General features: G+C 40.5%; 1 protein-coding gene across 2 annotated transcripts in view; it reads left to right on the top strand.

The window, feature by feature from the left end:
* The window catches only part of COX18 (cytochrome c oxidase assembly factor COX18), a 41,149-nt gene extending 14,642 nt beyond the window's left edge, over positions 1 to 26,507 (top strand). The window contains exons 7-8 of one of the 2 annotated variants that reach the window (XR_016393326.1): positions 7 to 115; positions 1,952 to 26,504. The gene's annotated coding sequence lies outside the window, so the exon portion shown is untranslated. Of the gene's footprint in view, positions 1 to 6 lie in introns of both variants that reach the window. The other variant, XR_016393325.1, reaches the window with a different exon arrangement.
* Positions 26,508 to 27,187: the final 680 nt, after the last annotated feature.

Raw genomic sequence — 27,187 nt, 5'->3', positions numbered from 1 at the left:
TTGCAGCTGCATTTCTGCATGTTCCAACGGTAGTACAATTGATAATTTGAGGAATTTCTTCTAATGATAACCTCAAACTTCCTGGCTTTTCTCTGAGTGATGGATGCTTCTGAGGGTAAGGAGTATTAAAAATATGAATTGTATATCTGAGAATTAACAGCTTCTTATTCCATGTTACTCATAATGTGTCCCATGTGTTGCTATAGGTAGGAAACTCTCCTTTTGTGGTTTCCTTATAGAAGCTTCAGTTGTGCTTATATGAGTTTTCAAATACAGATGTTCCATTTTGGGATGCAAGTGAAAACCAGAAATTCCCGTTTAAAATTACAGTCACAACCAAGTAGAGATTTTAAAATGAAATATTTTCTTCCTTTAACTCTCACCTATCTACATCACAATGTGTTACTTTACTTTAAAATACAGTCGATCCTCATTCACAGTTTCATATTTGTGAATTCACTACTCACTAAAATTTATTTGTAAAATGCTCGTGATTTTTTTTTTTTTTTTGCGGTACGCGGGCCTCTCACCACTGTGGCCTCTCCTGTTGCGGGGCACAGGCTCCGGACACGCAGGCTCAGCGGCCATGGCTCACGGGCCCAGCCGCTCCGCGGCGTGCGGGATCCTCCTGGACCGGGGCACGAACCCGTGCCCCCTGCATCGGCAGGCGGACTCCCAACCACTGCGCCACCAGGGAAGCCCGCTTGTGATATTTTTGCTGTTACTAGCAGACGTGTGGCTGCATGCTCAGAGCAGCAAAAAATTTGAGACCAGTGCACACATTCCCAGCAGCAGTCAAATCAAGTGACACTGCGTTTTGTTTCAGCTCTCATACTGTAAACGTGTCCTTCTTGTGGTCTATTTAGTGCCATGTTTTTCTCATTTTTACACTTTTTGGTGATGATTTCTCTGTTTAAGATGGCCCCCGAGCACTAAGTACAAGAAGACTGTGATGTCCTCACAGAGAAAATATGTGTTAGGTAAGCCTTTTTCCAGTGTGAGTTACAGTGCTACTGGCCATGAGTTCAGTGTTAATGAATCAACAATATATATTAAATAAGATGTCTTTAAACAGAAACACACATAGGACGTGATTATGTCTTGATTGGTTGATGAAATTGGTTGTTGTGACCAAAGGCTTTAAGGAGCCTAACTCTGAATTTCCTCTAGGAGTGATGGGTGGCTTTATAGAACAAAACTACCGTGAATAATGAGAATTGAATGTATTTCAGCCTATGCCGCACAGTTTTATGGTCATATGGTGGTTTAAATCAGGCATCCTTAAATTGAGGACGCATGGGCCACAGATCTAGCTCACTGCCCTTTTTTGTACAGCCTGAAAGCCAAGAATAGTTTTTACATTCTTATATGATTGAAAAAGAATGAAAAGATAATATTTTGTGACACATAAAAATTATGTGAAGTTCACATTTCACTGTTTTACTGGTGCACAGCCATGTTTGTTTATGTATTATCTGTGGCTTTCATGCTTCAACTGCAGAGCTGAGTGGTTGTGACAGAGATTTTATGTCACAGTGCTTCATACTCTGCTCAGCACACAGATCTTAGTGATGCAGTTATAACTCCGCAGCATTTCATGTGTACTGCCCTACTGCGACATTTTATTTTTTATTACCAGTTCATATCCAGTCAAAATAAGAAAAGTGGATTTTATATGTCATACTTTTAAAGCACAGTAGAGTATGGATTATTTTGTTATTGAATTAGATGGCAAAACATTGTGTTTATTATGCAGTGACACTATCGCTGTGCTGAAAGAACACAATGTATGTTGACATTACCAGACATCATGATATTTCCAACTTGCAGGAAAGCGATGGTCAGAAAAAGTAGAAAATTTAAAGTGGAATATCTCATCACAGCAGAATGGATTTGAAAGAAAAACTCACAACTAATGGAAAATTCTGTTTCCTCTCTACACTACCCACAGAACCCTTCTGGCCACCAAATGCGTGTGTGTGTTCTCCATACCAAGCAGTTCTCCAGTTCTTTGCAGGCACCAACTGAGTGTCCTACAATTTAGTTCAGTTCTGATACTACCTGGAGTTTTCACCTGAAAACTGGGTTTGCCTCTTGGTGGGTGCCCAGACAAGAGACACAAACAAGCCAAAGATCAGGAGAAGAAAGGATTTATAACTTGCAGCAAATAAGGAGGACACGGGGGATTTTCCAAAAGGAATGTCTCCCCGAACTGCAAAATTGGGGAAGTTTTAAGCTAAGGATATGTGCACATTCAGGAAGGGGCTAGAGCAGAGGAGAATTCAGCACAGAATTGGGGCAAAGGTCGACAGAGTCCAAGCTCCCAAGGGTCAGAAAAGGTTAACATCATCATTCCTTAGGTTCTGACCTATCTGAGGTCTCAGTGTGTAGTTAGCATCCTCCACCTGGATGGGGGCCTTAGTGCTTTCAGAACTCAAAGATAATGTATCAGATTGTTATGTATATCCCTTGAGGAGGAACTAGGACTCTCATCTCTGAACTGTTGTTTCTTGACTGCATTTCCTTTGTTCCTGCATTCCCTTATGATCATTGATTATAGAGACGTATTCAAGGGCAAGCATTCTAGGCAGGCTTAGATCACAAAATGGCTTAGGGCCAAAATGGCTTCTCTCAAATCAAGGAAGCCATGCCTGGTTCACCCCCTACCTTATCTGCTTACAGAGTCAGTACAGATTGCACAGTCCCACAAGACTGTCCTCCGTCCCCGCCCCCCACTTCAGACACCAATCTGAAGTATTACCTACAACCTCTGCCCGACTTGGTTGCAAATCTGGGGTTTCCATAACCCTTTCCTTGGGTTTGATAATTTGCTAGAACAGTTCACAAAACTTAGGAAGGCACTTAACTATTACCCATTTATTATAAAGGATGCAACTCAGGAACAGCTAAATGGAAGGATTGCCTGGGTCAATGTGTAGGGCTGGGTACAAAGAGCTCCTATGCTCTGCAGGCTTCATTACGTAGGCACGAGTGATTACATCATTGGTCATTGGTGATTGGATTCGGTCTCCAGCCCCTTTCCCCACCTGAGAGGTCAAGGGATGGGGCTGAAAGTTTCCATTTCAACCCTCTGATCTTGTGGTTGGTTCCTCTGGCATTCAGCCTCCGTCCTTTGGTTATCCAGGAGGGGCTTTCCAAAAATTACCTCATTACTATAAACTCAGCTGTGTTTGAAAGGGCCTTGTTATGAATAACAAAACTCACAGCTCCTTTAGGAGCTGTTTGAGGTGCACAAAAGACCAAATAGCATAACAAAAGATCCTTCTATTGCTCTTTTCACCTAGGAAATTACAAGTGTGCTAGGAGCTGTGTGCCAGGAGGAATCATGAATGAAGACCAAATACATATTTCTTATTATATTACAGTATCACAGGGTTTTATTTGATGAAATTAGTGGCTTTTTAATCGCCACAATGGCTATCTGAAATGGATTCTCATTGGTCACATTAGTTGTATGAAGGCATTTGGATTGGTTGAGATCGTTTAGAGACATGCCTACATTTGAATGCATAGGGGATAAGAATCTGATGAGGTCTGTACCTGCAACCTCAGTGATGGTCCTAAGGCTTAATCTGTGTGAGCAGTTCTGATTCCTTCGAAGGATAACAGAACCCTGCCTGTAGTAAGTCTTCATGCCAGATGTGATGAGATCACCTAAAGGACAGGGTCTGGGATTTCTCTGAGCTCAGAGCACAGAGCTGAACTTTTTGTGTCTACTTGCTAATCAAATATTTTTGTTTAATAAATGTATATGTGATAGAGTTTAGTCTGAGGCTTGCTTTCATTTTAACTTGCTAGTGAGATTGGAGAGTGGGATGGGGGAATTACTAATATTCACCCCTATCAAACTCTTGAAAGAGTATCATTATCTGCCAAAAAGAACCTAACAATTTGGTATATAGCCAGATTGACTTATTTGTTACTTTTATAACCCACTATTCCCAAACTAGCTGCTATGGTGAAAGAGGAAAAAATATATATATGTATATACATGCACACACATATATTTATACACACACACACACACACATATGCCTTCAAAAAGGCTTTGGAAAGACATGATGTCATCAAGATATTCTGTGAAGAAGTGATATTTTTAAAAACATTTTAAGAATCTTTCTAACGGTAGTAAAAGAAAAGTGGCTGCCCCAAAGGGATTGGTCCCTGGAACCAGATTTCAGTGCTGTCCTGCTCTTACGAGCTAGAACACATTCAGAAATAACCCCACCAGGCTTTAGTATGTTTCTCTTGAGTGGATACCAACCCCTGCAGAAGGGCACAGCTAGAGCTAATTATTTGAGAAAACATGTGGTTGCCTAAGTCCATTATGCCTGATCACTGGTTCTTTCTGTCATCTGTTGACTCTGGAGCTCTCCTTCTCATTCTGATCTAGGTTTCCCTTCTCTTAACTAAGTTTCCCACTGTATCCCTAGTCTCCCAAACCTCTCCACTCTGCTCCTCTTATCTTCATGATAAACAGAACTCCCCAGAACTTCCACAGCCTTTTCATCTTTCTTTCCTCACTTCCCTTGTAACTCAGGATGGTAGAAAGTAAGGGACCTCCAATTTTTACTCATAGATTACTATTCCCTTACTCTTACGTAAAAATAACTTTCTCTTGATATAAATGCCAACTGGATCTACCACTGCCTACCCTCTTTTTTTCCCAACATCTGCTTGCCTGGTCACCCCTCTTATTTACTGTCTTCCTCTCTTATCTTCAGTCCTGCCATCACACTGGGTGACTTCGATAGCTAAACAGATGTCCCATCAGACAGCTTTGCCACTCAGTTGTTTCACCTGTTATGTTTGCTATGTTTGTAATTTCCTTTCCACCCTTCAGGAGTAAGTTTTTTTACCAGGTGACAAGTCATTCCCATTGCAGGCCATAGATGATTGGGTCAGCGTTGTTCAGGTAGCTCAAGCTGGACCGATTAAATCTCTCAGTTGGGGAACAGATTCATGCACAACGAATGCTAGACCAGCCATCCACCAGCCCAAACTCCCATGCGTGATAAGACTAGGACGTTGCAAAGAAGTCAAGGGTAGCAGAGAAAGCTTATGATAAGAGGGGAGGCAAAATTACACCATCTTGCAAAAAGAAGCTGGGATTGAGAGATTTCATAGACTCCACCACCTTAAGAGATGGAGCAGTTAGCCACAATTCCAAATTTTGAAGTTCAAGCCACGTGTTATTTTCCTGTTGCTGCTGTAGTGAATTATCACAAACTTAGTGACTTAAAACAACCCCCCCCACACACACAAAAACAAAGAAAAAAAACCCCCACATTTATTATCTTACAACTCTGGAGGTCAGATGTCTGAAATGGATCCACAGGGCTGCGTTCCTTCTGGAGGCTTTAGGAGAGACTCTAGTTTCACACACACCCAGTCTCTCTCTCTTGTCTTACCTCTTTCTTTCACTATGACTCTCCTGCCTCCCTCTTATAAGGACTCTTGTAATTATATTGGGCTGCTCTGATAATCCAGGATGATCTTCCCATCTCAAGATCCTTAATTTAGGCACATTTTTTGACCTTGTTTCTCATGTCTAAGCACTACCACTTCTAAATCAAGATCTGTGGAGATGAATGTACTCCTCTGTCTTCCATGTTGTCACTGCACTATCTAGATCTAAGGAGTCACTCCATCTCCCATCATCTCCTCCCTTTTTGTTCCTATCTGTAGCCCCCTGTTTCTTTTAGATGGTGGTGGGGAGAGCAGGGTCACTTTCTGACACTATTTAGAGTAATCCCTCCAATTTGTGTCTTGGACGTTAATGTTGGTGCCTTGGGCAGGGTGTCTTTTCTCCCTACCATCTTCCTGTGGGCAGGAGCTTACTAAAATGCCTTACCAAGATAATCCTGACCATGGTCTCTGACATCATCCACCTCCGGGAACCTAACCCGTCTACCACTACATATGATAAGCTTCCAGTAGTCAGTTGTTTATATGTCTGGAATGCACAAGTGACATTTCCGGAACCAATATCTGGCTTGCCATTCCTGTTGCTGCACATGAGTAACTTGTCTTTTCTGTATGTCAGTGATGTGCCGAACTGCCCAAGGGGTAAGATGTTCATTCCCCCAACTCAGCGCCAGCTTAACAGCTCTGACACCTTGTCACTTACCCTAAAATTGTTTAATGGAAGCAGGGCACATATTCAGAAATCAAAAAAGGTGAGTCCGTCATGCAGCTGGTAATTCCTGGTGGCCTTGTAGGCGTGGCAACCCACACATTGGCTCCATTGTTATTTTCTATATGCAGAGTTGCTCACATTCCTTGTCGATGAAGTTCTATTAAAATTCTCAGGATTGGGGGTTTTCTGAGGATAAAAGGGAATAGACGTTTTTTTTAAAAAAGCCCTGCCAAATGAGACATTTCTTTAGTAACCACCTCTCAGTCTTTCCCCCTTGACCACATAGAGTAAAGCAGAGATATTTTTCCCCATAATGTCTAGGCTAGAATGTGGCCTTCTTGAGGGTAGGAAGTAAAGTGATTGATCCACCAACAAAAGTGTGTATACAGATATTACTCTCTGATTTTATGAAAAAGCTTCATGGGTATGCATTCTATGAGTTTGTTCATTAAAATTATCCTGGATAGCCCACTGTGGTGGGTAATATGCTCAAATGAATGCACTGGCCACCAGAGTCACATTTTAGTCAAGACACTCAGCTCTCTTTGTCCTGGAGAAGAAGCATTTCTACATGAGCTCTCGGGGTGCCTCTGTTCCCCAGGTGTCCAAAGTTGAGATGCATAGACCTCAGCCTCCCATGGGCAGCATTTCTGAGGAGGTGCCAGCTGCACCCACAGCCATTTTTTTCAAGAATGCTTTTATTCCCATTTCATCCTCACAAGTAGGACTCAGTTCTCCCTTCACCCCATCTGAAGCTTCAGATGTTCCAGACAGACTTTCACCAGTCCTCAACCTCCATCTGAGATACAGTAGGGTTAGGTTTATATAGTTTAGGGCTTTATACATGCCCAGGTACAGAGGCGTGGGTTCTCAGGTACCTGTCTACTCGCCACTTTCTCTCTCCTCCAGTATTCCGTACTGTTTTGATGCCCTTGCTGGTGGGACACATGAATCTCCATGGTTACCCCAGACTGAAAATAGATGCTGAAATTATAGTTTGAGAATACCACCTTACAGTAGTCCTGGGAAGCATCCAGTTTACACAGAATAGGAAGATAAGGGAGTAATTATGAGCTCACACTTGAAATGGTACCTCTTCATTCTGTAAATTTATATCTAATAGCCCACTCCAGTGCTAAAGATTCTAGTTTGTACTTTTTTTTTTTTGGCTGTACCACGTGTCTTACAAAATCTTGATTCCCCAACTAGGGATTGAACTTGGGCCCATGGCAGTGGAAGCAAGGAGTCCTAACTACCGGACCACCAGGGCATTCCCTAAAAATTCTGGTTTGTAAGTGGAGTACAAAGCTCTGTAATTCCATAGTCCCTCAACTAGCAAAGGCAACCAGCTGTTCCTGTTCTTTTCTTCTCTGGAATCATCTTATATTGCACTGCCCCTAAGCCTTCCAAACAGATGTGAGTGTGTCATATGTAGGTCAGATGTTGGTACAGTGACACTGAGAAGTCAATCCACTTATGCATAGAATGCTTGCCTGCTGGCTTCTTCTCCCAGTGGGACCAGGATAGAATGACTCCACTCCTCTATCAGTGCCCAAGGCTGCTGGGGGTCATCAGAGGAGAGAGAAGACAAGGTGGTAACCTAGTGAACGTGTAGCCTCAAGTCAAAATAGTGAGAGGAATTGGAAATCCAAATCCTTAAAAAACAACAACAGCCCACTGATAACTCCCAGGTATAAGATCTTTAGTTCTCTAAAGTGCATGGGACAGGGCCAGTGTTTGAGCAAGTCTTCCAAGGGATTTTGTGTTTGCCTTTGGCTGAGATAACAGGTGCCCCACATATTTGACAGGGATACAGTAGATACAGTACAATTGACGACTACCATGAAGTTTCAGATTCGCCTTTTTGAGATGGTCTACTGCTTTATTTATTTATTATTAATAAATTATTTTTGGCTGCATTGGGTCTTCGTTGCCGCATGTGGGCTTTCTCTAGATGCAGCGAGCGGGGGCTACTCTTCGTTGTGGGGCGTGGGCTTCTCATTGTGGTGGCTTCTCTTGTTGCGGAGCATGGACTCTAGAGCGCAGGCTCAGTAGTTGTGGCGCACGGGCTTAGTTGCTCCGCAGCATGTGGGATCTTCCTAGACCAGAGAAACCCCTGTCCCCTGTCCTGGCAGGTGGATTCTTAACCATTGTGCCAACAGGGAAGCCCTGGTCTACTGGTTTAAAGTCTCTTCTCTTGTTCTTCCAAAGAGTTACCAAATATAATGAGATTGTCTAGATGCACCATTATGTCCAGGGAATTTGCGTTCCCAAGCACTTTCTCTAGATCAGCTGCTGAAAGGTAGTTGGAATCCCAGAGGTTTGGTGTTTTTGTTCCCTAAAATGTAGGATTAACTTTTTTTTTTTTTCTGAGCTAGACCTTTCCTTTGTTTCATCTGACTTTTCCTTTCTTGCCATAAGACTGCTTTTGACTCGTCTACAAGGTTTTTCTTCTCTTTTATTCCCAGGTATATTCAGATATTATGTGCACACTCGCCTCTCTCTGAGGCCAAATGGGTTTGAAGTCTTCAAATGGGTTTAAAATGGTACCAGTTCAATTGGTCTGAGGGGTCAGATTGCAGGTCTGCTGCCATCAGACAAGACTTAGCCTGCTCTGGAAGGAAGTATTCTTTCTTGCTTTCTTTGGGAAAGAAATTGTGGACCTGGGGTGATATTAAATCAAAACTTTCTTATCTCATCCAGTATATTGAAGGGAAAGGGATTGTTTCCCCCTATCTTTTGTTGTAGACAGTAATCACCCAGACCACCATTAGCATAAATCTTTATTCTAAAATACGGGCCCTGAGAAGGTCCAATGGAACATTCTGACATGGGGGAGGAGGGCAAAATTGTAGAGTTTAGCACGAAGGGTCACTTAACATTTAGATGATTTGGAAAATTAGTCAAGGGTGTTCTCCTTAGAGTGAGGAATAGTTTGTGCTGATTCATAGCCGTGGTTTGGGCATGGATTTTATCCAGAGCAGTGGAGAACAACAAGGGGCTAAGGTCATATGTAGAAGGGAGTAGAGAGGAACAGTTGCAGGGACCCAGTGGAAGGTTCTCGGGTCTCTTACACTATTTTTTTCTCTTACACTATTTTTAATGTATATATAAAGACCAAGCATGTTTTGCAGACAGAAAGAAGGCTGTTTCATAATAATTTCACAAGCATTATACATTCACTTTCTTTGTAGCATTATGTACCCTCAGAAGGGACAGACAGATAATTGCAGTATGTAGTTGGAAGAAGAAGAGAGAGTTGTCACGATCTACCAATTCATCTGATTTCCTTGAGAACTAAGATCATTATGTGGTAATAGCAGAGGGTCCCAGGGTTTCCCACAACAACAGGGTGAGTCCTCTGGGAAAATACCCATTTCTTAAATTTAGGAAACCCGTTACGACGGACCACCACCACCGAGCACTGGCTCAGCAGTTTCAGCATTTTGAAGTCCCAACGTGGGATATTGATGTGTTTTAGCCCATTTGTCCCATACCATACTCCACATATGTCTTAATTTTGTTGCAGTCCAATATCCAGGCACTCTGACATTAATACTTCATTAATATGATGCTTAAGTTAGTTATTTTCTCTAATAAACCATTTTTTTCTAGGATACTCCCTAAAAAATAGAGGGCTTCATATTGCCAGTGTTTTTTCTCTCTAGCATACTTTACATCCCATTCAATGATAGAGAACACCTAAATCCTGATTTATAGTTCACTTTTCCATTACTTAGTTTGATTATAAGACCTCTTTTGATCACAGTAAGTGGCACCCTAATTCAATCTAACTTCAGAAAAAAGAGGTTATATTTATTCATATAACTACAAAGTTTATAGGTAATGTTGGGTTTAGGTATGGGTGGTCCTAGAAGTTTAAACAGTGTCCTCAGGACCATTTTCTTTTATTTTTCAACTTTGCTTTCCTTTGGGTTGGCCTGATTTTTGAAGCTCAAGTGGCAACTATGGCCACTAGTAGCTCTAGGCTCACAATATCTCTTCAGTTAGTGCTTCCTGTACTCCTAGAAAATGTTCTAGGGAAGACCTTGATTGGCTTGTGTGGGTGTAGTATATTGTTTGGCCAGATATGGGTTACGTTTACCACCCCCAGATCCAGTGTTGGGGTAACTCCAACCTAAACCATGTGAATGGAGTGTTGGGAAGGAATGGATTTTCAAAGGATACGGGACTTCTCCATCCAGCTTCTTAGCTGCTCAGCAGCATATGTATATATAATATAATTTATTATAATGTAATTAATTTTAATATATAATTATGTAGAATTAATATTTTAATATAATTTGAACATTACATTTGTTATATATAAATATGTAATTTATATAAATATATAACTTAAAACATAATGTAACTATTTCTCCTTAACAGAAGACAGCCCCAATTTTCGTATAATTCCTGCATTTGCTTTTATTTTATTTTTTAATAAATTTATTTATTTAGTTAGTTTTGGCTGCGTTGGGTCTTTGTTGCTGTGCACGGGCTTTCTCTAGTTGTGGCAAGCAGGGGTTACTCTTCATTGTGGTGTGCGGGCTTCTCATTGTGGTGGCTTCTCTTGTTGCAGAGCACAGGCTCTAGGCGCACGGGCTCAGTAGCTGTGGCTCACGGGCTGTAGAGCGCAGGCTCAGTAGTTGTGGCATGCGGGCTTAGTTCCTCCGCGGCATGTGGGATCTTCCCGGACCAGGGCTCGAACCCGTGTCCCCTTCATTGGCAGGCGTATTCTCAACCACTGCGCCACCAGGGAAGCCCTGCATTTACTTTTAGATCCAAGGTCTTTGAATAATTTATATGCCTCTCAGTTAGGTTCATGAGATTCTACATGGTAAGAAATATACTTACGTGTCCAATAATAAGTAGTGGAAGGGAAAGAAAACAGGAAAAGTTCCCATTTGAGGTAGGGAAGAAGGGAAATCACCGCGTGGCTGCAGGTTCCTAGCGCATGCACACACACAGCCCCTGGGGCTCCCTGACGGGGAAATAAAGCCGTTTTAGTTTGTCTTGCCCACAGCCGCATGTGAGATGAGCACTGGGAGGGCTTCCCTTCTGGAGCTGCACCAGTTCCCTTTTGGTACTGCTTTTCCTGCCTGGGAGGCACCTTGGGAGTTAACAGGCTTGTGGTTCTGCTGGCAAAATATTTACTTTGAAACCGTTCCAGCCTTCCCCTTGACTTGCTTTCTCACAGTTCCATGGTCTAGCAAGCAACGCCAGAGAGCTTGTTGATGTGTGGTCTGTGAGTCCTGACCCTGTTTAGGGGCAGGCCTTACTGCACTGCCCATCTTCTGGTTCTCTGCTTACTGCTTCTTATGGACCTGTTCTTCAGAAACTATAGGCTGGGTGTTGTTCTGCAGAGCAAACCTCCTCCTCACTGCTAGGCTGCATCCCAGTGCATTGCTGTTTAGAATGGCAGTACTTATTATCATTGCTCGGCAGAAAGAGGACTGAAGGAGGTAATGCTGGGGAGAGGCAGTGCAGTGGGGAAAGATTTTCCTGTTGGGACCTGTAGGTGACACTGGGCCACACCTCTCCTATAGTGACAGGAACACAATAGAGAGTGTCCAAATCCACCTGGCAAGCTCCTGCTTTGATTTTTACTTTCCTTTAGTTCTTCTAAGTCCTAGGGAAAAGGGCCTGGGCCAGCCAGACTGCATTGTCACAAACAGTATGGAGGACGGGCCTCTGGGGTATAACACTAAACGCTATGGCCAGTAAGTCCCAGCATTCCTGGATCTTTTCCAATACTCAGAAGGGATTCCCCAGGAGTTTGCCATCACAGGGCCAGCTCAGCAGAAGCAGAAAAATGTGGCACCTTGAAGAAAGAGGCCCTGAACTCGTGAATAAGAGCCTGTTTTTAAAACACAGCTGAGCTTCTGGTAGTGCCTAATCAAATAACTAATTCGTTCTTCTTCGTGGTCCTGAACCCAGGCCATGGCAGTGAAAGTGCCAGGTCCTAACCACTGGAGCACGAGGGAACTCCCTAGCCATTTTATTTTTAAGTTGTCTGTACTGGCTATCTTCAGTCTCTCATTCTTCATTCCCTCCCACTCGCCATTACTTTGAACTTTTGCATTGTGCTCTAGTTCACTAATTTGTTCTTCATCTGTGTCTATTCTGCAGTTATGTCTACTCAGTGCTCTTAGTTTCATTTTGTTGCAGGAAGGGGGACCCCTTCCAGGGCCCAAGAGTGGGCCCTTGTCTAACACTTGGAAATGAATTGTCCAAGGAGACACACGTGCTGACAAAGCAAGAGACTTTATTGGGAAGGGGCGCCCGGGCGGAGAGCAGGAGAATAAGGGAACCCTGGATAACTGCTCTGCCACATGACTCACAGTCTCAGGTTTTATGGTGATGGGATTAGTTTCCGGGTTATCTCTGGCCAATCACTCTGACTCAGGGTCCTTCCCGGTGGCACGCACATCGCTCAGCCAAGATCAGTTCCAGTGAGAAGGATTCTGGGAGGACATGTGGACTGGCTTCTCCTGCCTCCTTTTGACCTTTCCTGAATTCTTCCGGCTGGTGGTGCCTTGTTAATTTTGTGTTCCTTACCAGGACCTCCTGTTTAAGATAACTCATGCTAGTAGCTACTATTGGGCCTGGCCAGGGTGGGCAGTTTCAGTCAGTGGTTCCTCTGACAATTTCAGTTACAATATTTAAAAGTTTATGTATTCTAATCAGTTCTTTTTTCACAAAAGCTGACGTTTGCTACATGGGTAAGCCTACTTTTGCTACTTGGATCTTTCTGTTTAATGATTCTGAAGGTATTAATTATACTTCTTTTAAAAGAACTTTCAGTTTTATTTCCTCGGGAGTTCTTTTGCGTATTTAGGTCGATGCTTATATTTCAGGGCACGATTTTACTTATTTGGTCATTCTTCGTTGTATTCTTGTCTTTGATTTGACTTTCTTCTGCTAGCATCTGTTATTGTAGCAGCCTCCAGTAATTGTGAGGAAAGGCTGCAAGGCAGAAGGTGTCAATAATGTCTTCTTCTATGAGGAGTGCTCCTTGTTCCTCTCAAGTGTAGCTGGCCACTCAGGGCATTACATTGCCCCCTAATTCAAGGACTTACAGTCATTTTTATTATAGCTGTTAGATGACTCTGCTGGCTGTTATTTGACATAAGCAAGATCAAGTGGTTGAAGGGCGCTCAAAACAAGCGGACAGTTGCCCTTTCCCTTGTCTATCTTCAAATTTGCCAAATTTTCAAGCTTAGAGTACCCTCAGAACTGCGTCCACCTTTCATGTAACTCCTTCCCTGCGTACGTTTTCTTCATCATTTCTATTGCATTAATGATTGCCTCGTTTTTCATTGCTGCTATAGATTTTTTTAATACCTTTTTTATTCCTTTGGTAATTTCTAGAGGTTTGAGCAGTCAGACAGGTATCCCCAGTCTGCTATGTGGATTCCCCCTTTCTCTTCAAATACTGTGCCACCACAATAAACATCCACATTCCTCCTCAAACTTTTTTCAATCCTTATTTTGCTTCACTTCTTGATTTCTACCTTTTGGCAGCATTTGGTATGCTTAACCACTTTTTTCTTCTTTAAGCACCCTTTTTAATTTCCATGGCAAAGCATGCTTTGAGTCTTCCTCTCCTATTTCCGATACCTCCCTTGTGGTCTCCTTTTCCTCTTAAGTCTTGACCATTAGAGTTTTTTCTAGGTCTTATCTTCTCATGCTACATCCTCCTCTAGGAGGTTCCTTTGGCCACAGTACCATCTATGCACTTATGTATTCAAAATCTGCACCTCCAATTCTTTGGCTCTCTAGAGCTTGAGACTAATAACGTTACCTGACTATTGGACATTTCCACGTGGCTGTCTGTAGGGAGTAAATTCAATATACCTGAAGTTCAACTCATTATCACCCTCTGACCAAACGCCTTCCTTTTTCTATATTCTCTACCGAGTTGCCCGGGTTAGAGAAATAAATATCCTGAATTCACCCTCTCCTGTAACCTTCCTTTCTTGCCTCATACTCTAAGTTATAAAATTCTTTTGCATGTGTCTGCTTCTGTAAGTCCCCATTGCTGGAACCTGTGAGCCACCATTATTTCACTTGGATTTCTACAACATCTTTCTAACTGCTCTCTACCTGCAGTCTTGTCTTTTCAGCCTATTCTTCATTCTGTAGCTATAGACCTTTCTCAAAAGGAAATAGAATCTTGCCGTTTCCTGCCTAAAATGCTTTACTAATCACTGTTTTTTAAAAATAGAATACAAAGTCTTCAACATGGTGACTCATACACTCAGCTTTAATTTATGCAGTCACTCTATTCCTGATTTTTCCCCCCAGGACTTTTCACATTCCTAGCAACACTGCTTCGCACTTCAACCATCCTCCAGTTGAAGTGTCGTTTCTTCTGGGAACTTTCCCTTGCCTCACGCATTAGTGTTGAGTGGTCCTCTTCTTTGCATCCATAGCTCTTGCCTGATTCTACATGGCCCTTATTACACTGTATTGTAACTGACTTGAATGTGTATCCTCATTAGCACATACGCAATATGAGGGCAGAAAGAGTGTCAGGTACAGGGTTTTACCCCTTAGACCTAGCACACGAACAGGCACTTGATAAATTCTGAATGAACACAATAATAACAATATTTACCACATATTTCATAGTACTTGTGTCAGACCCTGTCCTGAGTGCTTTTCATGCTTTAGCTTATTTACTCCTTGCAAGAACCTGGTAAGTTATAGGCTGTTATCATTCCCAGTTGACAAATGAAGACATTAAGGTTTAAAGAGGTTAAATCTCAGGCTCAATGGTGCATAGTACATAGTAATAAGTAATTCAATCTGGATTTAAATCCAAGTCTCTACTGAATCCTAAAATGTGAATGCAAGGAAGGAGGGTATTGGCTGGAGAGGAGTATTAACCAGATTTGTATGGGAATAGTGGATAGGGGTACATGGATCCAAGACATTTACTTTTTAATTCTTTTACAGTAACTTAAACCAAAGCATCTGCTATAGGCTGAATGTTTGTGTCCCCCCACTTCCAAATTAACCCCCAAGATGATGTTATTTAGAGGTGGGGCCCTTGGGAGGCGATTAGGCATGAGTGTGAAGCTCCTGTAAATGAGACTAGTACCCTTAAAAAAAAAGAACCTAGAGGGCTCCTGCCCCCTTCTGCCATGTGAGGATACAGCAAGAAAATGGCCATCTATGAACCAGGGAGTGGACCTCACCAGACCTTGAATCTTCTGGCACCCTGCTTTTGGACTTCCCAGCCTTCAGAACTATGAGAAATAAATGTTCGTTGTTTAAGCCACCCAGTCTGTGTATTCTATTATAGCATCCCAAATGGACTAAGACAGTATCCGAGTTGGTAAAAATGAAGATTAGAAAACAGTTACCCCAAGGCTTCTTCAGATACCCAGGAATCTACTTAAAACAAGCTGTCTGAAATGTCTTCAAATGAAGACATCTGGACATTGAAACATCTGTAATTGTGGCCTGATTTTTTAAACCGTACGTTATGCTTAGATATCAAAAATGTGTATAGAAATGTATCAATAAGAATATTCATTTCAGTGTTGTGAAATCAGAAAGAACCTTAAGTTTCTAAAAAGGTAGTTGACTCAGTTTTTTCCTATGACTGTGATGTAATACTATGTAGACATTAACGAAGATGATGGGGAAGGTAATTAATGACGTAGATATTCATGACATAATTAATGGGGGATGAGCAAATTATAGAACAATATGTATAGAGGTTCTTTCAGATGAAATTGAATCAGTAATTAAACAACAACAACAACAACACCTCCCAACAAACAAAAGCCTAGGACCGGATGGCTTCACACGTGAATTCTACCAAACATTTAGAGAAGAGTTAACACCTCTCCTTCTCAAGCTATTCCAAAAAGTTGCAGAGGAAGGAATGGTTCTAAACTCATTCTTTGAGGCCAACATCACTCTGATACCAAAACCAGACAAAGCTATCATTAAAAGAATTACAGAATAGTGTCACTTATGAACGTAGATGCAAAACTCCTCAACAAAATGTTAGCAAGCCAAATCCAACAATACATTAAAGGGATAGTATCCCATGATCAAGTGGGACTTGTCCCAGGGATGCAAGGATGGTTTGGTATCCACAAATCAATTAATGTGATACACATTAACAAGTTAAAGAATAAAAACCATATGATCATCTCAGTAGATGCAGAAAAAGCTTTTGACGAAATTCAACATCCATTTATAAAAACTTTCCAAAAAGTGGGTATAGAGGGAACACACTTCAACATAATAAAGGCCATGTATGATAAGCCCACAGCTAACATCATACTCAATGGTGAAAAACTGAAAGAATTCCCTGTAAGATCAGGAGCAAAACAAGGATGCCCACTCTTGCCACTTTTATTCAACATAGTATTGGAAGTCTTAGCCACAGTAATCAGGGAAGAAAGAGAAATAAAAGGAATCCAAATTGGAAAGGAAGAAGTAAAACTGTCACACAGTTTGCAGATGGCATCATACTATACATAGAAAATCCTAAAGACACTACCAAAACCTTACTAGAGCTCATTAATGAATTCGGTAAAGTTGTAGGATACAGAATTAATATACAGAAATTTGATGCATTTCTATGCAGTAACAACAGACTATCAGAGAAATTAAGGAAACCATCCCATTTACAGTCACATAAAAAAGAATAAAATACCTAGGAATAAACCTACCTAAGGAGACAAAAGACCTGTACTCAGAAAACTATAAGACACTGATGAAAGGAATTGAATATGACACAAACAGATGGGAAGATATATTATGTTCTAGGATTGGAAGAATTAATATTGTTAAAATGACCATACTATCCAAGGCAATCTCCAGATTCAGTGCAATCCCTATCAAAATACCAATGACATTTTTCTCAGAACTAGAACAAATAATTTAAAAATATATATGAAAACATAAAAGACCCTGAATATCCAAAACAATCTTGAAAAAGAAGAACAGAGCTGGAGGACTCATGCCCCCTGACTTCAAATTATACCACAAGGCTACAGTAATCAAAACAGTATGGCACTGGCACAAAAACAGAAACATAGACCAATGGAACCGAATAGAGAGCCCAGAAATAAACCCATGCACTTATGGTCAGTTAATCTAGGACAAAGGAGGCAAGAATATACAATGGAGAAAGACTCTTCTGTAAGTGGTATTGTGAAAACTGGATAGCTACATGTAAAAATGAAATTAGAGCATTTTTTCACACCATACACAAAAATAAACTCAAAATGCATTAAAGACCTAAATGTAAGATCATAAACTATAAAACTCCTAGAAGAAAACATTGGCAGGACACTCTTTGACATAACTTGTAGCAGTATTTTTTTGGATCTCTCCCCTAAGGCAAAGGAAACAAAAGCAGACATTAAAAAATGGGACCTAATTAAACTTAAAAGCTTTTGCACAGCAAAGGAAACCATTGGCAAAATGAAAAGCAACCTATGGAATGGAATGGGAGAAAATATTTGCAAATGATATGACCAACAAAGAGTTAATATCCAAACTATATAAATAACTCTTAGAACTCAATATCAGAAAAACACACAGCCGAATTTAAAAAATAGGCAGAAGACCTGAATAAACATTTTTCCAAAGAAGACATGCAGATGACCAAAAGGCACATGAAAAAATGCTCAGCATGGCTAATCATCAGAGAAATGCAAATCAAAGCCATGAGGAGACAGCACTTCACACCTGTCAGAATGGCTATCATCAGAAAGACCACAAATAACAAATGTTGGCAAGGTTGTGGAAATAAGGGAACCCTTGTACACTGTTGGTGGGAATGTAAATTGATGCAGCCACTATGGAAAACAGTAATGGAGGTTCCTCAAAAAACTAAAAATAGAACTACCATATAATCCAGCAATTCCACTCCTAGGTATATATCCTAAGAAAACAAAAATAGTCATCTGAAAAGATACATACACCCCAATGTTTATAGCAGCATTGTTTACAATAGCCAAGATATGGAAGCAAGCTAAGTGTCCATCAACAGATGAATTGATAAAGATGTGTGTCTGTGTGTATATACACACACACACACACACATATATACATACATATACACACAATAGAATACTAAGCCATAAAAAATGAAATTTAGCCATTTGCAACAACATGGATGAACTTGGAGAGTGTTACGCTTAGTGAAATAAGTCAGAGAAAGATAAATACTGTATGTTATCACTTACATGTAAAATTAAAAAAAATAAACTAGTGAATATAACAAAACAGAAACAGACTCACAGATACAGAGAACAAACTAGTGGTTACCAGTAGGGAGAGAGAAGAGGAAAGGGGCAATGTAAGTATAGGGGATTAAGAAGTACAAACTATTATGTATGAAACAAACTACAAGGATGTATCGTACAGCACAAGGAATATAACCAACATTTTATAATAAGTATAAATGAAGTATAATCTTTAAAAATTGTGAATCACTGTGTTGTACACCTGAAACTTATTTAGTATTATAAATCAACTATACCTCAATAAAAAGTAAATTTAAAAAAGAAGTTAAATGCTTACACAAAGGATAAGCCACAAAATATAAACAGTGATATTTTCAAAACATTAATATTTGAGGGGCTGCTTGCTTTTTTGTGATTTTTCTGAATAATTTCTGAAGTTAAAAGGTGAAACATTTCTTTTGTCATCATAAAAAATGTAGTTACATCTTTTCAGAAACATTTATTTGGATAAAGCAAAAATTTATATAATTCTTATTAAATGAGATCTTAAGTCTTTTGAAAAATTATGATTTTAATGAATTAATATGGTAATTGAAGTGATTAATTAAAGATTAAACTTAAAATATCAGAGTGGGGCCTAATGATTAACTTACAGTGAAAATAAAAAATCTAATGTTGAGCATTTTATTCTTCAAACTTTTCTTGATCTACTTGATTGGTGTGTCTTATAGCACAGGTGAGGTAATGATGGTAGCAATGGGCAGGTGGCCTGCTGACAGTTCTGAGAAAAGTTGCAGAGGCAGTTCTGTGCTAAAGGAATCTCTTCGCCCACCCTGCAGGTTGTGTCTTAACCAGATAGCCCAACACTGCCCACTAGTGGTTTGTAGAAAAAGTATCGATGCTAATAAAGGGCAGGGGTTTTTTATAGGCTTTATTACACCTAAGACTTTCAAATTATAATGAAATATTTTTCTGCCTGTAGAGCTTTATAATTCATAAGAAGCAGCCTCTTCATTTTACAGATGAGAAAACTGAGAGGTTAAATGAATAGCTATAGATCCCAAAGCTAGATGGTGATATAGATGCTAGAAGATGGGACTCCAGTGTCTATAGCCAACATAATCTCTGCCAAGCAGAGCTGCCATCTAAGTTAGATTGCTGATATCCTAAAAGTTTGGGGTATTTGTAAAACAGTGTCCTGAGTTGTGGACTCAGTTATGCATAGGAAGCTCATAGCTCCTCATTATTTTAAACTATCAACTAACTTTGCATGATGATTTGTGGTACCTTGGGTTTAGATTAGCCTTTGCATCTTGGGGACTCTGTGTATTCCAGTTAGACAAGATGTGCAGATGATTAAAACAGCACTCAGATGTCTTGTTATTGCTGATGAGGTAAAGCTGGCACATGAAAGATGGACTTTCTGGAAATGGACTCTTTTGGCCCTAATAGCAGCGGCAACTGGAGGATCTAATATCATTTCTTGCAGACACATTTTCGCTCTTAAAAGGGCATGTTATTTCTTGAGTTAAGGCTTGTGTGGAATTATTGTGGTTCCAGTTTCATAATCTCCTGATCCCCCAAAGGTAGAATTGTGGCCTTTGTGTTGTACATCTTTCTTTTGGAATAGGCAGCAAGTGAAACCACAAAATGTTAACGAATGAGATGGTGAGACAGATAAGTCAACAGTTTGACAGGATGTGTCTATTTGCACATCTCTTCATTTAGTCTTACTCATTTCCCCTGACAGCATTTAGAAATGGGAGCACTTTACTTGATTAACTAATTTGCGAGTCTGTGACTAGAGGGAGAACTCATCTGGATTTTGAACTGACTTGTATCAGTTCACAGAAATGAGAGTCAGATTTGGGATTAATGCCTCTAGGTGGTGCCTGTGACCTACATTTGGATTTGGCAACTTTGTCAGAGGCAGAGGAAAAACACTGCAGGGGAGAAGGGGCTTTTGTGGGTGAGTGTGTGTGTGTGTGTGTGTGTGTGTGTGTGTGTGTGTGTCCTACTTTGCAAGCTCTGTGGGGAGGCAGTGTTAAAGACCGAAAGGAGCTTGGGGACCCTATATAGTTATTCAGTTCTCATTTTGCCAGTTCCCTTTGTTTTCTCCGGTTTTAGAGAGAGAGTTCACAAAACTGATACAAATAAGAGTATGAAATTCAGGAAGAAAATCTGGAATTTTAAAATCTCATGACAAACAGCTTATGTTTTCAGGAGGAGTGATGAAATGACTCTTTCATGTGTATATTGGCGTATAATAGTTGTGTAACAAGCATATACAGAAGGCATTCTGTTAGAATTCTAATCTTTCTCTCTTATGTTTATGCACAGCCTGTTTTTTCCTCCTCTTTTGTATTTCAGCCCTGGAGTGTATAGAATATCCACTGTTTTTGGCTTGTCAAAGTTAATTTGATCACTCAAGTGTATTTTTCCAGTTGACATCCATGTATTAGTTTAGAAAGCAGAGCTGCAAGGACCTTTAGAGATCAGCAAGGAACTGAGTTTCCAGATTTTTGGTTTTCAAGATCAATAACCTTTTCAAGCAGAGACAGTCTATTCACATCCTGGGTCACATAATCTGTAATTAACAGAGCCTGGATTGAAGCCTGGGTCAACCAGTCTCCAAACTGAACTATCTTTTTGTTATTATACACTCAGAAAAAAAATTTTTTTTCAGTGGATTTTCAATGATTTCATAGACCCCAAATTTGGAGGTCAGTTTTGGGATGGCAATGTATTACTTAGTGAGGACGTTCAAGCCACCCCTAAAATCATGTCACCACTGCTTCATAGAGGGAGGAATATTTTAACACCAGATGGGTAAGAATATTTGATCTCAGAATCAATGGCAATCTTTTATTTTAGTAACTTAATTTCATGTAAGAAATTAAATTTCTTGGGACTTCCCTGGTGGCACACTGGTTAAGAATCCACGCAGGGGACACGGGTTTGAGCCCTGGTCCAGGAAGATCCCACATGCCGCAGAGCAACTAAGCCCACGAGCCACAGCTACTGAGCCCATGTGCCACAGCTACTGAAGCCTGTGTGCCTAGAGCCCGTGCTCTGCAACAAGAGAAGCCACCACAATGAGAAGCCCACGCACTGCAACAAAGAGTGACCCCTGCTCGCAGCAACTAGAGAAAGCCCTCTCTCAGGAACAAAGACCCAACGCAGCCAAAAATAAATAAAATTAAATAAATAAATTTATTTAAAAAAAGAAACTAAATTTCTTACATGATTTCTACATTGTTCATTTCGCCTAGGACAGATGAGCCCCTCTTAGTTTGTTGGTGGTCCAAGAGCTGCATTAGAGAATCACTGATCTATGACAATCTCTTCCATTTTTCAAAAGGAGAAACTGAGGCCCAAATAAATTGATATGTTTCAGGTCATATGTCCAGTGAGTAGCAGAGAACTGAGTCTTCCTTGTTACTTTCAATAGTTAGGAACATGGATAGTTTTCTCACACTCTTCTCTTTTCAGCTGTTGCTGAGTGAAGGACACACACAAAAGCAAAGAAGAAACAGTATATGGCAGGCAGAAAGTAGGTCCCATAATGAAATTTTCAATTCTGTGTCATTATGGCACTTTGATTTGCTGTCAGATCCATTTCATTTCTTTCTTTGCTTCGTTGTGTTTTGTTTTTATTTATTTCCCCCCAGCTTTCTTTTTGTTTTTTGTTGTTTTTGGCTGTGTTGAGTCTTCGTTGCCACGCACGGGCTTTCTCTAGTTGCGGTGAGCGGGGGCTACTCCTCGTTGCAGGGCGTGGGCTTCTCATTGCAATGGCTTCTCTTGTTGCGGAGCATGGGCTCTAGCTGCGTGGGCTTCAGTAGTTGAAGCGCATGGGCTCAGTAGTTGTGGCGCATGGGCTTATTTGCTCCGCAGCATGTGGGATCTTCCCAGAACGGGGATCGAACCTGTGTTCCCTACGTTGGCAGACAGATTCTTTAACCACTGCGCCACCAGGGAAGTCCCTCGTGTATATCTTAATTATCAGATATATTCATTATTAATCAGATATATTAATTATCTGACCACAACCTGTCTGCAAGGGAGATTAGAAAGTGGTCTTCTAGTTGAGTATATGGTCTTCAAGAAAGCAAGAGAAACTGAAATCAGATTGGCAACTGGCAGTTTCTCTTACATATAAGAACTACGGAATGCAACTTTTATATCTGAAGTAGGCATGCAGTAAATGAGTCAAGCTCAAATTGTGTCATGATAAATAATAGCAGAAAATGAGATGGACATAGGGACGTATTCACTTGACAGTTATGTTGTAACCTGCTATTAAATCTTGCCATTGGGACTATGTAATAATGATTAAAAAACAAACTTCTTATTGCATTTGTTTTTGAAACAAATACTTGAATGTCTCCTATATGCCAGGCAATGTTTAGATGCTTGAGATATACCAGTAAACCAAGATTCTTGCCTTTGTGGAGCTTATATTCTAACAAGGGTATATAGACAATGAACAATGAATAAAATACCTTCCAGAAATCTTAGAAAAATAGGTATTTAGTGCTTGGCACCCCTGTATACTCCTTCCTCTAATGAAAAGCCATCTTTTAAACTTGTTTCCAGTTTACAAAATTTGCTCTTATTTTATTTTGACCTTTCAAATCCACATAGGTGAGATTTACAGCTTTTGTATTTCATTTTTTTTAATATTTATTTATTTTTGGCTGCACCATGTCTTAGTGTGGCACGTGGGACCTTCGTTGTGGGATGAGGGATCTTTTTTGGTATTTTTAGCTGCAGCATGTGGACTTATTAGTTGTGGCATGCGGACTCTTAATTGCAGCATGCATGCAGGATCTATTTCCCCGACCAGGGGTAGTACCTGGGCCCCCTGCATTGGGAGCATGGAGTCTTACCCACTGGACGACCAGGGAAGTCCCCAGCTTTTGTATTTTAGACCCTCTTTGGTCACCTCTGCTATTTTGGTTATGCTAGCTTAATAAAATGAACTGAATTACCTGCCAGCAAAATTGTCTGGTTCTAAAATCTTTTATTAGAGGTAATTAGTTGATAACGTTCAATTTCTTCCAAGCTTATTGATCTTTTCATGTTTGGTATTTTTCTTGAGTTTTTGTTATATATATTTTTCCTATCAACCTTTTATTTCATTGAGATTTTGGAATTTATCAGCACAGACTTGTAGATAGTAATTATTTAATTTCAGAAAAGTCCCTATCTCTTTTTTCATTGTAAGGCCCTTCCTGTCCCTGGGAGTTAAGTATGAGACCATAGGGGCAGGATTGGAAGACAGTCTCAGAGACTGACGTTGGGCTCTACTCATATGCTCTTCTTTCATCATCTGTGAACAAATGCATGATAAAAGTAGGTTACTTTATTAGTCAGAAATTAAGTTATTATAGAAAAGAAGTGGTTTGCTTGTTCTCCTGTATTTGTAGACTATGGCTCCTATCTGCTACTGTTCCACAGCTAGTTTTTGATTAGATGAATGACTTCTTTTCCAGGAAGCTCTCCAGTTCCTCCTACAAATAATACCCTAGACTAGATCCAGGTTCCCTCTTTTCAGACAATCCCAGGTATGTCTGAGTCCTAGAATGTGATCTTTCAAGCTGAGCTCTATATGACATATATTGGAGCTCCTCAGTATGGCTCCAGATTGAAAAATTATCAGTATGCAGAAGCTGGATTGGAATCAATGTAAAGAAGAATTTTTAATAAATCTTGTCCCAAGTTAGAATGGGCTTCTTTGGATGCTTACACTCTCGTCACTGGAGGTATCGGAAAATTGATCAAATGTTCATTCAGTGAATGTTTTAGAAGGGACTCAAGCCTTTGAGGGAAGCAGTTCAACAGGGTAGTAGTCTCATCCTGTCCTGAGAGTCTGTGATTGTATTCCTGGGAATCTCCCACAGTGCACAGTTAGGTGCCTTGTCACTGAGTGAACAGGGAGTCAAAATTAATAAACTAAAAGTAATGTCCTACAATACTTCAGTGTTACAGGAAGCAGAGAAACAAACCTGCATGATGAAATCTGGCCCAGGCTGTTTCTTGGGTATAGAGAGCCCATAGAAACTGTAAGTAAATGCTACTGCTGATGTTAATAGTGTTAAAAAATAAAATTCACCTGAGTAATTTAAAGATCAAATTGGCTTGATTCAACAATTCATGAATTGGGCAGCATCCCACCTAGCAAAGAGAAAGGAACTCCCAGGAGCTGTACAAAATGGAAGGTTTTTAAAGACAGAAAGGGGGTGGGACAAGGAAGTCATAAACAAAAGAAAGGATTTTTTCAGGTAAGATCACCTTCCTTTGGGGGAAGAGTGGGGTCTGTCATGCAGATTACCTTACTAGTGTTGATCAGGTGATTCCAGATTGACTGCTAAAGGTCACATTCCTGGGAGAGGTTGAAACTGCAATTAAGTCTTGGTTTGCTGAAGTGGGGCTCAGCACAAGTGATCTATTTGGGACCTGTTATTTCTTTTTAAACAATACTAATCATAGTAACCATGATGATAACTGCCATCAACTGAGCACCTACATATTGATAGTCTATAGCAAGCATTTTGTCTATGATGTTTATTTATAGTTCACAAGGGCTCTGTGAAATAGACATCATTTGCCCCATTTAATGAACCGGTGCCCCATTTTTTTTTTTTTTTTTTTTTTGGCGGTACGCGGGCCTCTCACTGTTGTGGCCTCTCCCGTTGCGGAGCACAGGCTCCGGACGCGCAGGCTCAGCGGCCATGGCTCACGGGCCCAGCCGCTCCGCGGCATGTGGGATCTTCCCGGACCAGGGCACGAACCCGTGTCCCCTGCATCAGCAGGTGGACTCTCAACCACTGCGCCACCAGGGAAGCCCCCCATTTTTAAAGGTAAGGAAACTGGGTAAATTAGAGCATTTCAAGAGTTATGTATGCAAATCAATTGTAGGAGTGCCCCCCTATGATCATCTTAGCCCTAGAGATGGGTAGGAAGAGCATGAGGCACCTGGATTTCCAGGCCAGTCACCTTTGACCAAGTGCACCTAGCCCCAGTGTGCTGTAGAAATATTATAATTCTCTATGCCTACCATGATGTGAAAATTGGGAAGCACATCAAGTTACCTATCCAAGGTGACAAGCCTCAGATAGGGCCCAATTAGAGATCCAAACCGAGGTCTGTATGACACTAGAGCTCATTTTCTTTCCACTATACCTCACTGTCTTTGAAGATCTGAGAAGCGATGGTTCAGAAATGTCAAGTCCTTCAGATGGAAGCAGAGGGAGGCAGTAGAAGATGGCTAATTCTGTAACATGGGTTTCAGACAGAAGATGTAGATTTGAACACTTCAGCACCTCTAGGGCTGGTACATGATGTACACTAGCATGAGGTTAAGATTGAGAGCTCTGTTGTCAGCCTGCCAGGATTTAAAACCAGACTCCATCACTTACTGGCTGTTTGACTTTGGGAAAATTACTCTGCTTCTCTGTGCTTCAGGCTTTTCATTTGCAAAATAAAGAATAATTTATTGAATGATTCAACAAATATTTGCTGAGAGACTTCTATGTGTTAGGCACTGTTTTAGGGTCTGAAAATGCAGCAGTGAATAAAGTACTTGATCTTTGAGTTTATCTTACTTGGAGTTCTTCAGCTTCTTGGGTGAATAGATTAATTTTTTTCCTCAACTTTATTGAGATATAATTGAATATAACATTGTGTAATTTTAAGATGTACAATACAATGTGTTGATTTGATAAACTTATATATGACAATGTGGTCACCATGGTAGCATTAGCTAACACCTCCATTACATCACATAATTACCATTTCTTTTTTGTGGTGACAACATTTAAGATCTATTCTCTTAGCAACTTTAAAGTGTATAGCACAGTATTATATTACACTTATGGTACAATATGTATAAGTGATATCCATATATGTGACATCATGCAATATTTGTCTTTCTCTCTCTGACTTATTTCACTTAGCTAATGTCCTCAAGGACTATCTATGTGTTCACAAATGCCAGGATTTTCTTTCTCATGACTGAATAATATTTTATTGCATATATGTAAATACCATATCTTCTTTAACCATTCATCCATTGATAGACACTTAGGTTGCTTCCATAGCTTGGCTATTGTAAACAATGTTGCAGTGAACATGAGGGTTCATATATCTCTTTGGAATCTTGTTTTTATTTCCTTTGGATATACTCAGAAGAGGGATTGCTAGATCATATGGTAGTTCTTTTTTTAATTTTTTGAGGAAGCTCCATACTGTTTTCCATAGTGTCTGTGCCAATTTACATTCCTGTCAACAGTGTGTGTTTTGTTTTCTCCACATCCTCAACAATACTTGTTATCTCTTGTCCTTTTGATGATATCCATTCTAACACATGTGAGGTAATATTTTACTGTGGTTTTGATCTGCATTTCCCTGATGATTATTGATGGTGAGCATCTTTACAGGTATCTGTTAGTCATTTGTATGTGCTCTTTGGAAAAATGTCTGTTTAGTTTCTCTACTCATTTTTATTTGTTATTTATTTATTTATTTTTGGCTGTGTTGGGTCTTTGCTGTGCACGGGCTTTCTCTAGTTGCAGTGAGTGGGGGCTACTCCTCGTTGCGGCGCACGGGCTTCTCATTGTGGTGGCTTCTCTTGTTGCAGAGCACACGCTTTAGGCGCGCGGGCTTCAGTAGTTGTGTCATGTGGGCTCAGTAGTCATGGCTTGTGAGCTCTAGAGCTCAGGCTCAGTAGTTGTGGTACACGGGCTTAGTTGCTCCGTGGCATGTGGGATCTTCCTGGGCCAGGGCTCGCAGAGTTGCATTG

This window comes from Delphinapterus leucas, chromosome 5 (assembly GCF_059928025.1).
Source record: "Delphinapterus leucas isolate spDelLeu-1000000601 "Yukka" chromosome 5, BTC_Dleu_Yukka2, whole genome shotgun sequence".
Taxonomy (NCBI): Eukaryota; Metazoa; Chordata; class Mammalia; order Artiodactyla; family Monodontidae; genus Delphinapterus; species Delphinapterus leucas.
The sequence above is the reverse complement of the archived record's forward strand: the minus strand, read 5'-3'. Positions and strand labels throughout refer to the sequence as shown.